Source organism: Anopheles stephensi, chromosome 2, assembly GCF_013141755.1.
Source record: "Anopheles stephensi strain Indian chromosome 2, UCI_ANSTEP_V1.0, whole genome shotgun sequence".
Taxonomy (NCBI): Eukaryota; Metazoa; Arthropoda; class Insecta; order Diptera; family Culicidae; genus Anopheles; species Anopheles stephensi.
The window spans coordinates 76595252-76610757 of NC_050202.1; the positions used below are offsets into that span (position 1 = coordinate 76595252).

Sequence of the window (15506 nt, forward strand, 5' to 3'; positions counted from 1 at the left end):
GAGTAAAGCCATCAATCAGGTCTACGTCCCATGCTTCCCAGGTGAATAGTTTCCAAGCACTTGCATTAAATTTTATTGTGCAAATAATTGATACACCCAAAAAGCCACAAAAACATGCTGGAAGACGGCCGACGGAACAGTGCATGGAACAGCCAAGACAAACTATCCCGTACCGAAACCTAACGTGTCGGTAATTGGGTGCAATTAATTCGCGCACCACAAACAAAACACACCCCGGGGTTTTCATTTCATCATTCTTGTTCTCTCCTCCTATTGCGCAACTTCCCAATCGGATCGGTGAAAGAAACTGAGGCACACGGCACAGAATGATCCCGGGCAGCCCCGAAAAAAAGGGAGTTGCCATTGCTGCTAGTGGTGGCCACCCGCCGTACGGACGACACACGACGGAACGCACCGGTTGCAACGCAAACGAAACCGAAATGTCCACCGCACAACACAACAGAAGCACAATATTAATGGCATACAATTCGTGGCGCAATCGTCATGCAAACCCTCCCTGCAACGCCCCACCTTACTAACGAGCGCACTCTTCTTTTCCCGTCGCGTCGCGTGATCGTCTTGCGCGTGAAGGGGCGGTTTCTGCGGAAGCGTACCATTTATTTATTAACGCTAAAGTCTAATTTGAACCGTTGGAGGAAACGGATCGTTGAAGACAAGTGGGAAGATTTTTGGACGCTACAACTGCAAGATGACGACCGGCTGACGATTTCCTTATTGTCTGGCCTTTCTCTATCGCGCCCCTGACCGGTCCCCAGTACCGGTGCTCTGGTTGCGTCAGTTAACAACGGTGATCAACACACGGCAACAACTAACCTCCCGTAAGCTCATTGTCCCAACCCGATGGACAATGGACGTGTCTGGCTGGCTGGACAGTTGAACGACACGGTTTTTGCGGTTGGCGTAAAGAACCGACCAGAACCCACCACTCCCCAAGCTCACGCGAGTCGCGCCCGTCCACAGGATGACTATCCCGACGTTATGGAGGCTTGCGCACGGCCACTCACTACAGTGTACAGTGTAATAAATCGGACTAATTTCAGTTGTGCGGTTAAGTGAAATGATAAATCATTGGGTGGCATGGAAAACCAATGGGTCCAAAATGCTTCTTGTTGGTTTTTTTAAAGTTGTCGCCGTCCGTTCGCCGCACATGCCGGTGTTCATTTTGCGTTGGAAGTCCCCAGGAAGTGTGTGTACGTTCGCGAGGTCTTTGAATCGGTCGTTCGGTCGGTTAGTGTGGTTGGGGTTGAGTAATGTTTTACTTTCATTCTTCAATCCGCTACGCCGGTTGGAATTGGTGAGTGATGGTGCGAGGAGGAAGGACGATCGTAACGAACAGCTGTGACTTTAACTAAAAGGCTGGTGGTTGAAAGTGAAAAAGAACAATAGAGGCTGGAGCCGTTCACAGCGGATGGATTGAGGATGGTGAACTCGGAATCAGCTGATCGAGGTGGAGCGTTGGGAGGTTGTCTAGGGTACGATTTTGTCCAGTTAGTCATCGAGTGAGGGCAACTAGCCTTGCCCAGAACTACAAGATAGCGAAATCAACCTTAGAAGGGTACCGGGGACCATTGGTTTAGTTGGCGTTTTCCAACCCACTCTTAAATCCTACATGATCCACACTGTCGCCTTCAAGAAGGAGTCCCAGCTCAGCACACAAAAAAAAAGAAACTCAATACCGGTGGTCAGTTAGCTGACTCACTTATAAATAGTCATCTACGACTTGCGCTAAGTCCATCGGTCGAGCGGACAGATAGAGAAACCAGTTGTTGGCAAGCTCAATTACCAGTCTGTCAATCAGCAAGCGTGACGCGTTGTGTGATGGCGCCCTGCCCTGCGTGTGTGTGTGTGGTGCGGATGGGCCACAGGCGGTAGAACTTTCTGTGTCACTTTCTTTCACCTTCCCCGCCAACTCCGATAGATTCTCGATCAATAATTTCTATCAAATCCCATTTCCACCCGTGGCGTCCGCGATAGTGACATCATGAACGATGGGGACATTTACACGCTGACAGTTATTGATAAACCTATCTACAACTCATCAACCGGGCGCTGAAGTCGGTCGGAAGTTTCTGTAGTGGCCACCCTCGCTTTTATCTTGCCCATCGCAAGCGTTGCGCGTTGTGCGTGCTGAGTGTCATGATTTATGATTTGATTATAGCACATGATTAGTTTCGATTTTCGAGTTTCATCTGTCGCCGCGTATCGACGGTGCTGTTTACTGATGGATTAGTTTTTTGGAGTGTCAGGGTTTTTTTTGTTTTGTTTGACAAATCGTGCCGTGCTGAAGCTGGATGAAAAGGTGTCAATATGGCGTTATGACGTGCTATCGGATGGAAGTATATAAACGATACTTGTTGACAGGTTGGGCGAAAAACAGCAGCAGCCGGGAAACCTTTTACGAACGAAGTGGTTTCATATGCTGTTGGGCATATTCTGCCTACAAGCTTTTCCAGCAACACAAAAGCACATACCACTATGTGCGTTAGTTTGGAACGTTTCTAAGGGAGACAGTTTGATCCTGCCCGTTGGTCGATTAGTACACATCCCTTTGAGCTGCTTTGCAACAGGGGGGTCATATTACTCCGCCAGTATCAAGTTTCCCGACGGAGGGCGAACAAACCTTTAAGCGGATAAAGGTGAGTGGGTTTCATCAATAGCATCGTTAGGTCAAGCCTTGCCGGGGAAGCTACTACCAACTTTTTACCCGCTGGCGGATTATATCCTTCGTAAGAAGATTTTCCATTCTGTAGATATGCGTTTAGCAAATAGGTTTGATAGCAGCATCTGAACAGTTTTGGACGTCCGATTTTCGACCCGATGTATTTCTTGTAAAGGAGTAAGCAAACGGCTTGCATTAAAGAGACGAATTCGCATTCTATGGTTAATAAAACTACCGAATGTCGTTTTTCTCTACTCCAATATTCTTCACCCAACCTTCACCTAGCTCGTCTAAATGAGTTTGTGCGCTTTTATTGCTTTCCAGGTGGCAGCCGTAGCCCACCAGGCACATCTTACTTGGCTACTTAATAGCAAAGATACAACAAAAAAAAAAAAACAGCACGACATAATTTTATTTAAAATACCCCAAATTACCTTTTCACAATCCTACAGGGGAGGGGGCTACACAATGTCTTCGCTTCTCGGAAACTTTGCTACCAAAAACTCATTACATTCCACTCTCGGAAAATCCATCCTCTCGCGGCGTCTTGAAATTAGCTATTCACCCATGGTTTCGGGTGATAAATTTTCTAACGCCCGTCCCTGAACCGGAAGCCCCAGCAAACGCAGCTCCGATGTCTGGCTCTCTGAAAAACGTACGTTAAGCTGCAAATCGCCGAAGAAGTGTGCTTTGAATATTGGAACAAACGCTTCGGTAAAAAAAAACTTGTGACAGGTTGAATTTTAAAGGTAGCGTCGATTAAGGGGTAACGGCACATTTGCATAAATCTTCTCACTTAATTGCTTTCGTAACCCCCCCTACCCCCCACCCTACCATTCACCAGGCGCTAGGGTCGATCAATAGGCGTCTAATCACAGCTTTCGGTAACGGTTCCGTTCCGTTAGCAATCATTGGTTCAAGCATTCAATATTCTGATTCAATATCGATGTCGAAAGAATAAAAAAGGTAAATAAGCGAAAGGATTCGAACTTGATGGAGAAGAAATTTAATAAAACCTTTCCCATACGCACACAAAACCCCTTCCCGATGGTGCGATGATGGGAAGGACCCCGGGGGGGTTTTCTCTACCTGTGTCTGCTTGGGTGCTTAAAATGCGCAATCAAGAGGGTAAAACAATTTAACGAGATCTCCGAGATTCGAGGAAAGGACGAGCTTCTACAAATAGCACTAAGAGCGTTTGTGTGTGTGTGTGTGCGAAGGGTGTTAAGGGTAAATAAAATCAGATTTAATGCTGGCAGCAAATTATACACCATCAAGCAATGGAAAGCATCGGCAAGGAGCTGAGCATGGGAAAAAGGGGTTTTCCGGTGTGGTGTATGCATACGATTTTCTCTCTCACACACAGACACACAATCAGAATGAGGTTGGGTGCTCACCAAACGCCACCCCTCCTGTGTCTGTTGCTGGTCGTCACCTAAACGGTTGAGTTGGTCTAAGAAATTGCCGGTTTTTGGCTGCCGGCAACAAACTTGCTGATTAGTGTTTATGTTTATGATCACCGAATCACCGCCAATTACTGGCAGGTGTTTGGGTGAAAGTTTTACTTCTGCTGCCCCTGCCACACAGCCCTCCTGAAACACCCCCGCAAGGGCGTAGCAGAACGTCATGAACGCATTCGTGGGGGTTTGCGATATACACGTTTATGACCACCACAAACGATCGAAGTTTGCCAATCGACTGACGAAACATCAGATCGTCCTGGGGAAAAATTCGCCCGCAACCTCCTTGGTAGCACCTTGCCAGCCGTAAACAGAATCATTTATCGGTTCTGCCTTCATGCCACGGTCGAGTGGCTAATCGTGGCCACGGTTGAGATGGGGATGAGGATAACGGTTGGCTTGGCCTCTGGTGATGATTGTTTTATTGCGCAATAGCAACATTGACGTTCATTATCGATTCAGATCGGTTGCCGCTTTTTATTGAAGGCCCTAGGGGTTTGAAGAATTCTTTCGAGGGGGGAAGGTGTTATGGGTCAATAACGAACGGTAGTAAATATCGTCAGATAATGGTACCAGATTTGGCGAGACACGCAGCTTAACGTGTTTCAATTAAACAGTTAGTAACTGATTTCGTTTATTGGACGTTAGCTGCAACCATAAATTTCAATTCGCTCCCAGTAAGCTCAATCCCTGTTTAGTATTCGAATGTAGCTTTTCGATCGAGCCAAAAACCTTGCTTAAAAATAAACCCCACGTGTCACAGGCAGGAAAGCCTTCCCCCGCGGGACAACGAAATCCCACACACTCGTGTTTGGACATATTTCGTTATCTCATGCGACATTGCCACCGACCCGTGAAAGGTTTTTCGCCAGCGGTTTTCCCATCAACCCTCCAGCGTGGAGTATATGATTGAGGGTCCTCTAGCACGAATGCTTTCCCTTCGTGTAAGGTTTCCACGTGAGGGTTTTCCCCATAATAATTCTACCATGTTGCTTCCGCTGTGTGTTTGTGTGTTGTTTTTTTCTTCGGGTGCCCCTAACCTTCCTTACCACTATCAATAATTCGCTCGGTGGGAAGAACATTCCTTGTACTTTGCCCACGCTACTTAAGTACCAGGGTTGGAAAAAACAAATTTCATAAACTAAAAAGACGTCGTAATTCCTTTCTGCTCCCTAGTTTTGCCGTTGATAACGTTTAACACTCCATTTCCGTGATCCGTTTCGCCTGCCACGGTAGTGCTTTTCTGACCCTCCTTAGTAGTCCTTTTTGAGATTCCCTGCGGTCCGGCGCATGTGTGTGTGTGTGTTTCGCCCCTCGAAGCATGACATCGAACCAGAAACCACCGATCGTCAGGCACAATGATACCATGTGCGGTGTGTTTCGCTTTCGGAGAGCTCGATATCTTTTCACCATTTTCCACGGCATCGGAAAATTAATTACCCCATCGCAAAAGTTACTCCATAACACATAATTTTGCCTGCTTAACGATTAACGGACAAATGTACAGGATAGGGGCGCTACAGAACACCAAACGAACGAACGAAACTCCACCGAAAAAACTCCCCCTCGAAAACCCCCCCTCCCCGGGTGGAATGAAAATGGAGGAGAATGTTTTTGCTTATCTTTTCCATCATCACGCCATCATATCGTGGTACGGGTTTCCGATTTTGTTGGCTGAATTTTTGAAGTTGCCTTTATGTAGGCCCTGCTGCTGCTGCTGCTGCCAATGTTCTGCTTTAACAGTTTGTTTTGTCGTTTTGTTGTTTCGTTTCAGAATTCCTTCCTCTCTGCTCTCTTCACGGTACACCGTCGCTAGTGCTGGACGTACGTTCGTGGTGAAAATAAAAATGTCATAAGCCGATTAAGAGAGGTAAGTGCGCCTTGATTTATGCAAAACGGTGAAACAAACCCCCGTGTTTGAGGTGCGTAAAGGTAAACTTTTGTAGCTTGGTTGATTCAAACTCGGCTTGTTAAGGGTAGTTGACAGAGTGATTAAACTAAAGCAGATTTCAGAACTAGCATAGTGCAACTGAAAATTCGATCAGACTTGTGAATTTTTCGCTCGCTGCATGCAATAAATTACGCTTCCGATGGCTTCCTCAACAGTGGCTTCGACTGAAAACCCCTTTTGTTCATAAATTACGCTCGATTTGTCTTTTATCGACTTGGAAACCGACCGTATTTCACCGTAACTCACCAACCACTAAATGATTGGTCTATTTGTATCCTCGCCGCCATTTGGCGAATGGAAACGCTTAGAACAAGCTCCAGCAGAATCGATTTATGCCCGCCTGCCAACAGCTAGAGTCTTCTGGCCGGTCTGCCGATCCCAAGATATCGCAAGCGTAAACCCTAGTCGCAGCTAGTTGCAATTCCCCGGAAAGAAGTCATTAAAAAGCTTTAAATATTATACCATTCTCGCTCTCGGTAGCAATGGCAGTGGGAACAAGCGGCGTACGTGTGTATGGTTGTGTTTTTGTATCGGCAAAATACACACCATCGTAACAACGTGTCGTCGCAAACGGAAGTCCACAACATGGGATGTCTTCGTTTTTTTTTTTCGTTTGCCAACGACTCACCGCCCAACGTCAAGTGGAACGGTCCCATTTTCACCTTTGCTCCATGCTTCACAGCTTGGATCGAATCGGGAAAAAGCTTCCACCAGCATTCCACTGCATCTCGTTCCCCTCTTGTTTCGTGTCCTGACGACGCTGGCGAATTAAATTATTGCCTGTAAATATCGTTTTCTGTTTGCTTCCGGTGCTTACACCGACGATGCCCGTGAAAGAGTGCGGCGCGTTTGTTTGTGCGATAAAATGGAATCGATACGAAACGAACACACGAGTGCTGGAAAATCGTTTAGAGCTTTCGGTCGGAGGGGGAGAAGGCAAGGCACTCTCGCTGCCCTGGCTCCTGGTCGGTGCGTTACAACCCCTCCAAGGCGTCTGTTTATTTTATCACCTTTTTTATATTATCCTGTCCTTGCCCTTGCTGTAGAACTGCGTGTTGGAGCATCCTGCCAGGATTGTGCTTTTTGTTGCGTTAAACCAATGAAGCCATGAATCGAACGACGCTCGTGGTTGGGGAAAAAATCGGAACTGAAGATGGACTCCCTGGTTGACGTTCTCGTCGAGTTCGATGTCGATGCGTAACGGCAAAACCGAACGAAGTGATGATGGGTCTGATGATCGTCCACAACCGGTTCCACCTTTACGCAAACGGTTATTGTAATGGGTCTTTGATATCCTTACGCCGTTATCGACCAAGGAAGGTGTCCTTGCGATGGGAGCAAACCGTGCGCCGGTCACGAAACGAACGATAAAGCATCTGTGTCTGCGTGATTTAATTAGCTGTCCACGAATGGTGGAACTTCGTTGGAGGAAACGTCCTTGCGCTGCAGGGTTTCTTTACCTATATTACAAGTAAATATTACTTACAATGAATTATTACACTACGGCACAAAATTCTCATAGATATCGAATAAAGATAGTTCATTAAGCGAGAAGTAGATAGTTAATCACAATACACTTAAAGTCTCCTACATGCGACAACCCCTGCATAATCACTAAAAGGACTCATCAATAAGGGAGTATAATGGTTTCACCCCGAAACGATGATACCTAATGAATTAAATGCCCTTTCCGATTGCGTACGACAATATTTAATGGGAGTAGTTATCGAAAGGGAATCTCTAAACCTCCCCGGGGGGGGGGGGTCGAATCGTTTTGCTGCTTCTTGTCAACCTCCTTCAATGGTTGGTTATTCCTGCACTGCCAGCACACTGGAAGGACGAATTGTTCAATCGTGCGAAAATACTGCTGACTCGTGTTGCCGTCCGTTGTCACAATCGACGAAGTATCACGTACCCACCGATACTCTCCTACTTCATATGGACATCCTTCCATTCCCCGATGGCCATTTCTCGCTCCCTCATCCTTTTGTTTTCTTGCGTGAGATGATGATGTGCCACCCCCAGTCTTCAGCAGCAATGCAGCTCGAGTAAAGTGCACGTTTTATATTCCTCTTCCGTAGGTGCAACGGCTGCAAAATATAAACTGTGGTGGCACATACCAAACCAACGAAAAAAAAAACTGCAGCCGAACACGGTCAGTGCGCAAATAAAATTGTAACATTACGTTTCCCAGTGACAGTGGTGCAAAGGAATGTGGCGAGGTATACTAATAATAAAATAAGAATTCCACCATTCCACACATTCGGGACTGCACCCTATGCCGTCGGTTTTGCCCTCGTTTGCTGTTCCATTTTTGGGTATGGTTGCATGCCGGGCTGGGTGGTTGTGGCTTTCGTTGAGTCATTCGTTGCCATCGGTGGGGCAGCTTAAAGAAGTTGCCAGCAACACTCGCTCAAACCTCCAAGACGTGCCACAAGCGGCAACCGACTCTAGACAAAATGAAGATTTAATAGTGCCACCGTGTGCCTGTGCCAGTGCAAATGTGCATCTAGGATGCAGCTTCGGTAGGATAAATAAAATCTCTCGCAGGAAAATAGGTTAAGATGTTCGCTAAATGTATGAAGAAAACGGCGAGCAAAAACAGTTGCTGCACGAACCAAGCGATACGATTATGGCGAAACTGTTTGGAGATGATTAATAAATGAGCTAAACGGAAGATAACGAGTGTCCCGGACCGTGGGGCAGCTAGCTTCACCCCCACTTCCGGCGACTATGATAAACGAAGCTTCATTTGTGCATGGTTTGCGGTAAGCGTGATTGAAATTTATTGGGCTTCCTCTCTGTGTATATTTTGCCAGAGCGCATAAAAATTATACTTTACGTTGCATAAAAAGAGTAATCACTTTTAAAGCTTGCAGTACGTAAAATTCTCACAGCGAGGGATTTCGATCCCCATTGGCCCGGTGGTCGGAGACCCGGAACATCAAATGAACCATCACTTTTCTGCTCCAGATGGTACAAAATCGTTAAAAAAAACCCTGGAACGAAACTACTGTGCAACTGGAGGCCAACGACGAGGAAGCCTACATAAGCACAATGGATGGCTTACATTGTCACAAAAGCAAAATGAGGACAAACGAACGACGACGGACTAATCGAAAGGTCTTTCGGAAAGGCCTGCTTTAAAATTACAATCCATCAGGAAGGAGGAAAAACTGTCAGGAAGTGTACTCAACAATATATCTGTTATGAGAACTTGACGTAGTTTTACTTTGCAGAATTTGGAAGGACTTCTGGTCGATTTCCGCACCGTTTGTTGCAATCTCGTGGATGTTCTCTTCAATCGAACAAAACAAACGGAACAACAATCGCACTAAACTGTGTGCATGATGAAAGGTCCAATTCTACGAACCATTCTGCACACACATCACACGATGAAATATCGCACTATTTTGTGCCCTAGATCGGTGGCCTGAACTTCAAGACGCAGCATCGAAACGTCACTGCGGCCACTACCGGTGAAGGAATGCTCAAGGTACGCCAGCGGACCTGGGAAGGGTTCCGCCCGGAGAGGGAAGAAAAACCATAAAGTACACTTTCTTTGATCAAGTGAAAAACCGGTTCCGTCTGCTGCCGGTGGTCACGTCTACGTGACATTGATATTCGGTGCCTCCTTACCGAGCGCGCTGGAGGTTGCTCAGGAGTGTGCCGTTGGGCATTCGGTGGCGCTGAACCAGAGCGTTCGCTCTGCGCAAATGCTGTGGAACCGCATTCTTGTCGACCGATGCAGCCCTTCCCGGTGACGGTGGGATTAATTTACGACCTACCTAGTTGCAGTGTGCAACTGCTGCTACTACTACTGCAGCTTGTTTCGGCACGGTACGGCAAGCAAGCAAATGATAGGGTTTCCAGTTGCCATACTGCCACCATTTACCACGCCGTACATAAGATGCGCACCGGCGGGAGATTTAAGCGTGTGTTCGTGTTGGGTGCTACGGTCGGAAGTTGCCCAACCGGCCAACCGGCTCTGTCCGCCCTCGAAGGGTAGTTGATGTAATCGAATCGTCAATTGAACGTGCCACAACTTCTCGCGATAGCCGTAAGTGGTCGGTAGAAAAGATGTGCACTGAAGAAGATTACGTGGATGAAGCGGTGCCGAGTATCACCTACTAAGAGCATTCCGCGTGTCCATCGCGAGGCGGATGTAAACACCCGCGTTGACAGTGACAGCTGTCTGGCGCATTTCACAATTTCCAAAACCCCCAGCACCCGGGGTAATCTGACAGATTTGAACAGAAAAAAGTATCTCCAAACAAATGATGATCCACGTGGGAAGTATGGCGCGGGAAGACCTTAGCGTCCGATTATTTGCTTCTTATGCAATCGGAGAAAGAGCTTGGAGTTAGAGCTATGCACATTTCCCATTTTTAATAAAAAACTGATAGCGATCACGCAAAACCAGCTCCGTTGATCGATTGCGTGAGGCGCAAGATATATCACTCACTAGCCGAATTGCATGCCAATCTTGGCTCACTGTCAGCTTAACGTTAGCGCAAATCTCACAAATTCCAACTCACATTACCAGGTACCGTACCGATTTTGCATACAATAGTTCGAACGTAGGGAACGGATTTCTCGCCGTCTTCCGGCCACGTTTTTCGCACATCCAAGTACCGTCCCATCGCCGTCAACGGGATGACGCGAACGCTGCCAACAGTGGTTGCTCGTAGCGTGTACCGTCCAAGCACGAATTGTGTGCCTGTGACGAGTAATGCGTTTTTAATTCATTTCCTCCCCGAGAGGTAGCTTTTTTAATGGCTTCATTTGCTTTGATAATTATCATTCTGATTGGATGATCAACGAGTCATCCGGTGACGGTGGTGTTCGATTGGAGTTTGAGCGAATGGACGAGGAACCCATCGTAATTTTTATTGAGATGGAAGTTATTTACGTTTTATGTACGGGGTTGGTCCGGACATCGGTCGGTTGAGCTGTAAATTAATTATCTCGTCTCATCCGGTACCGGGAGACCTTAAGATAGCTCAACACCACCACCACCATCAACGGTCGCTTCCGGAGGGGTAAGATTTGATCAGAATGCTTACGTCTAGCACGTTTCAACCGAATAGTTTGCGTCTCGGCGCGGGGCGAACCATTGTAATTTGATTGTTTAGTGTAAAACTGATCAGAAAATCGTACAGAACGCTCTTCGTTCGTTGAAACGACTGCTGGTTGCGTTTCTGTCCCATTCCGTTCGCGAATGAATTCCACCACGATGACCGTCGGATAAACGACCAGAGCTTCCTCTTTCACAAAACGCGATGGTCGATTGTAGTAGCGTCGTGATTTTCCTGTCGGCATAATCATCACCCGAGACCCCGAGAAACACACTGCTCTCTCAGGCTGACAGCTGCGGCTGGTTTCTGGCTGTGTGAGATTTCGCTTAGTGATCCATTGTTTTCGCGGTTCTCGAAGCCTATGGAAACACATTTCGATGCCGCACTAGCCACTCGATTTCTGAGACCCTTTTTTTCTCCACCAGGCTCTGCAAGATGGGTGCTTCGCTAGTGATGGTCACCAGGGGGTTGAAGGTTTTTCCGTGTTCACCAGCCATGGGGATGAGTAAAGCCGTCCAAAATGGGGAACTGTTTGGTGGGCTCAAATTTAGTTGCATCCAAAACTTATTTATCGACTTCTAAACATCCCATGGGCCAGAAAGGTTTTTGGTGCGTTGTTAGATTGCGTGTATGGAACCTCCCCACCCAGTAAGGGCTCCACATGCCGATGACAGCCACAGGTTCGGCTAGTGCTCCCCATTTTCTGCTGCAATCTGGTTGCAGATTCGCGACTGTCCCGTCCAACATTACCGTCGCCTAATCAACGTCCCAACGCGGAAAGCCACCAGTGTGGGATAAACTTCAGCGTACTGACTAGCGCTGACTAACGACTCCGCTAGAAACAATGATCCGGAACAGAAGCGCTGCCGGTGGTCGACGTCAAACAAAGTCTCCACTGCCACGACCGCACGCTGGCACTGGCAGATAGACGAAGCGCACAAAGCACGGCCAGCGCCGGACGGATTCAGCTGCTACTGCTGTGTTGTTCGTGATGATCCCACCAGGGCGCAGCAACTACTGCTGACTTGTGTTTGCTCTCGGGGCAAGAAGCACCTTATCGTGTGCCCTACGCCGTGTAGACATTTTGCAAACTCGTTGATTCCGATAGGCAAACAAGCGGGTTGCCCCTTTTTCGATCAACGCTTACCTTCCGGCAGGCCATAATGGAGCCATCACATTTGATTTTCACGAAAACCTCATTTCAATTTTAACCCTTTGCCACCCTAGTGCGCGGTGCAGGAGGGAAAGCGGTGGCACAAACATCCACCGAGTTTATCCGGGCTCTGGCCAGCTTTGCGGGAGGTATCTCAGTTCGGAAAGCCTTTCGGGAAGCTGTGCGTTTTATCTCTGTAGAATCGGCTAGCGCGACGTTCCATCCAAGTTTCCCAGTCAGCTGGAGCATCGAGGAACGTTCACGAGGGGAAGGATCCTTTCTAGCTCTTCACACATTGAACCAGCAGTAAGTGTTGCGGTCAATGCGGTGTGGTTTTGGAACATTTATCATCACATCCGCTTCACGCTTCCTGTCGTTGGGTTAGGCGCTGGTCGGGTGATACGGTGCCGCGCTATTGTGTAGGAGAAAATCGCTTTTGTTCTGCATACCCTGTGACTCGGTGCTGAGGAATGTAGTCGCTAGCAGTAAACCCGTTGTACTGGGTTATGATAAAGCGAATGTCAACTTATGCAATGCATTCAAACTCGGTGACGTTTAGTGCGGAACGACTCTAGAGGACTATAAAAAATGGCCCAGCTCGATGTGCGTTTTTGAAGTCTAAAAACGACAAGTTCTGATACTGTAAGCTAAAATACTAAAGCCTTTACATATACGCAATACGAATTTCTATTACAAAGCAACCCAAAAATGCAAGCAATCTTCTTCACAGCGGGATATTTAATCTCCCATCAGTACAACCCTATGACATACTGCGTCTAATACATCCCAGCCCAGTTAGTTTATGACGCTCATCAAACATTTGAAATCCGTCCGAGAAGGGATCCCCTGTCCTTACGTCATAAAGCCAAATTTCAAACAAACACACACACCACCCACTTCACTTGCCAAAACCAAACCGCATCCAAGGGATTCAAAATTCGAGACAATCTTGCCCTTCTCCCAGTGCTAACGCTCCAACCCGATCCCTCTAGTGGAAATAATAACTCGTCATTTAGCACCCATCATCTCCATTACCCCTTATCCCGACCGTTCATTATCCTGCCGAGCATCCAACATCAGCCGAGCTACCGAGGACACCACTTCCGCCGACCCGGAAACAACTTTAGCTTCCTAAAAGGGATACCCCAGCTTGAACTATGGCTTCTCGAATCGCTCCAAAAAAAACCATCTCCTCCACCTCGGCTCATTCTGTCTCGAGTGCGATTACGACGACGCAGACATTCTTCGGTGCGTCCGCCCAGCCCGAGATCCGAGTCCGTATCGCACAAAAGGGAGTTTTCTTTAGGACGGAACGTGAAAGAGGGTCCCCATTTTCACACACGGTACGTCCCACGCGTTTTTGCTCTTTTGCCCACATTCCGAGGGCACTCTTTAGCACCATTTTCACCAGACGATCCATTTCCGGGAGTGATGTGCTGGACCGGCTGGAAGAGGATCCATTCCCAAGATGCATACCGCTGGGACGAGCTGCTTTCCGTATCGCTTTTCTTCCTGCATGTTCTGCTTTTTTTGCTCTTCATCCTATTGTGTGTGTGTTGGCATCTTTCTTTCCAACCCGGGATGCAGTTTTGCAGCGCACGATGCAAGATGCCATAAAGGGCAATAGTCTCATCATGAGCCGGGGCAGTAAATCATGTGAGCTTTTCGGATATAATTTATCTTTCACACTCGACGCTTGATCGTTATTTTTCCATTTCTCCCCCCCACCCCCCTTTTTTTCCCCCCGAGATGCTTCACACTGCAAGTGGTGCACTATCATCTGTCAGAGCATCCTGCCTGGGTTTTGTGGTAGACGCAGCGCCAGAAGGAGTGCGTGCTTTGTTTCACACACGAGTGGTTGGGTAATTTTGCAAAATCAACTAACAGCCGGTAAACGGTTCCGGTGCCGGGGCTGTCAAAAGGCCTGTCTGCCAACAAACAAAAAAACCGGGCCCCCAGTAATGCTTGCCTTTCGGAGTGGGCTTTTCATTCCTTGAAAACGTCTATGTATGTAGGCAGCATTTGTGCTCCGTGCTTCGTGTTCCATGTTGTTTTAAGTAAAACCCTTCGCTTTGCTGAAAGATTATAAGTGAAGCACAAATCCTTCTTCAGTGCGCAAGTGGTGTCTTATGAGATGAGGCTTCTTATCGCCCAGAAAAAAAAATCATTCAAATCTGCAAGCACCCCTTCAATGAACAGGGACCACACCACGGAAGTGGGATTTTTGGTCGAAGCTACTGCTGCTGCTCAACCTCCTCACTCGAAGGTCAGTGGCATCATCGGCAGCATTGCGTAGCCTCGCTTGGTACACCTAGCGAAGTATGACGATGCGAAGGCACGCTAGTTACTTCAGCCTTCAACCCATCAATTATCAACACCTTTTTGCGCTCTCCGCTAACGGTGCGCTCATCACTAGCATGAGCTCATCCTCCACCAAGTGGCTGTGTTCTAGCGCGCAATTCTTGGATCAGGATGTACCGTGTGCCTTCGTTTTCTTTTTCGTTGCGTTCTCGAGGCGGAATGTGGCTTCTTCACTAGCCAGTCGATTCACCGATTATCGTCATCGTCTAATTAAGCCGTATTTATGAGGCTCCCCGGTCGGTGGTGAGCAAACCGAGCGAGGGTAAATTCCAACCGCTGACCATGCGACGAGACATTGAGCTTGAAGCGTACGAACACGATCTTGAACCTGAAACCGGCTGCTAGAAACAAACCTTGACACATGCCCCCGAGGCTCGGCTGTACGAAGTTCTCGGACGCCCGTCACTGTACGGCGGCAGGAGTGATCGTGATTTCGCACAAATCATCAACCCTTCGTACGCTCATCAATCTTTCCGAACCGATCGGATTGTTGTGCTCAATCCAAATTATGCTTCGGCATCGGCCCCACAATGAGTCATCGATATTGCGCCTCAAAATACAATTCGACAACAGCAAGAAAAAAAAAGGATTCCACATCTCGGGCGACGGTTTTTTGGCACGGTTCCGTCAACACAAGCGCCCAAACACGAACCGTTTCCTTCCGTGGAAGCTGCACTGCGAAACACTCGACGTCGTCCGTGCCTACAGTGCTGGTCGTAACAATAGCAATTAGCACCTTACGGTTTCCGTCCCGAAGATTGATGACCGAGCGTGTTTTGAGCCGCTCGCGTAGACTAATATCTCGAGGATCGTGCCTTTCGAT

General features: G+C 47.7%; 1 protein-coding gene and 1 long non-coding RNA gene across 5 annotated transcripts in view; one reads left to right on the plus strand and one right to left on the minus strand.

The window, feature by feature from the left end:
* The window catches only part of LOC118507728, a 106409-nt gene that overhangs the window by 66033 nt on the left and 24870 nt on the right, over window positions 1-15506 (plus strand). For both annotated transcript variants that reach the window (XM_036046683.1, XM_036046684.1), the window contains exon 3: window positions 5915-6010. The gene's annotated coding sequence lies outside the window, so the exon portion shown is untranslated. The remainder of the gene's footprint in view (window positions 1-5914; window positions 6011-15506) is intronic.
* Window positions 1-15506, minus strand: part of LOC118507729 — a 64002-nt gene that overhangs the window by 39008 nt on the left and 9488 nt on the right. The gene's annotated exons all lie outside the window — the stretch shown is intronic.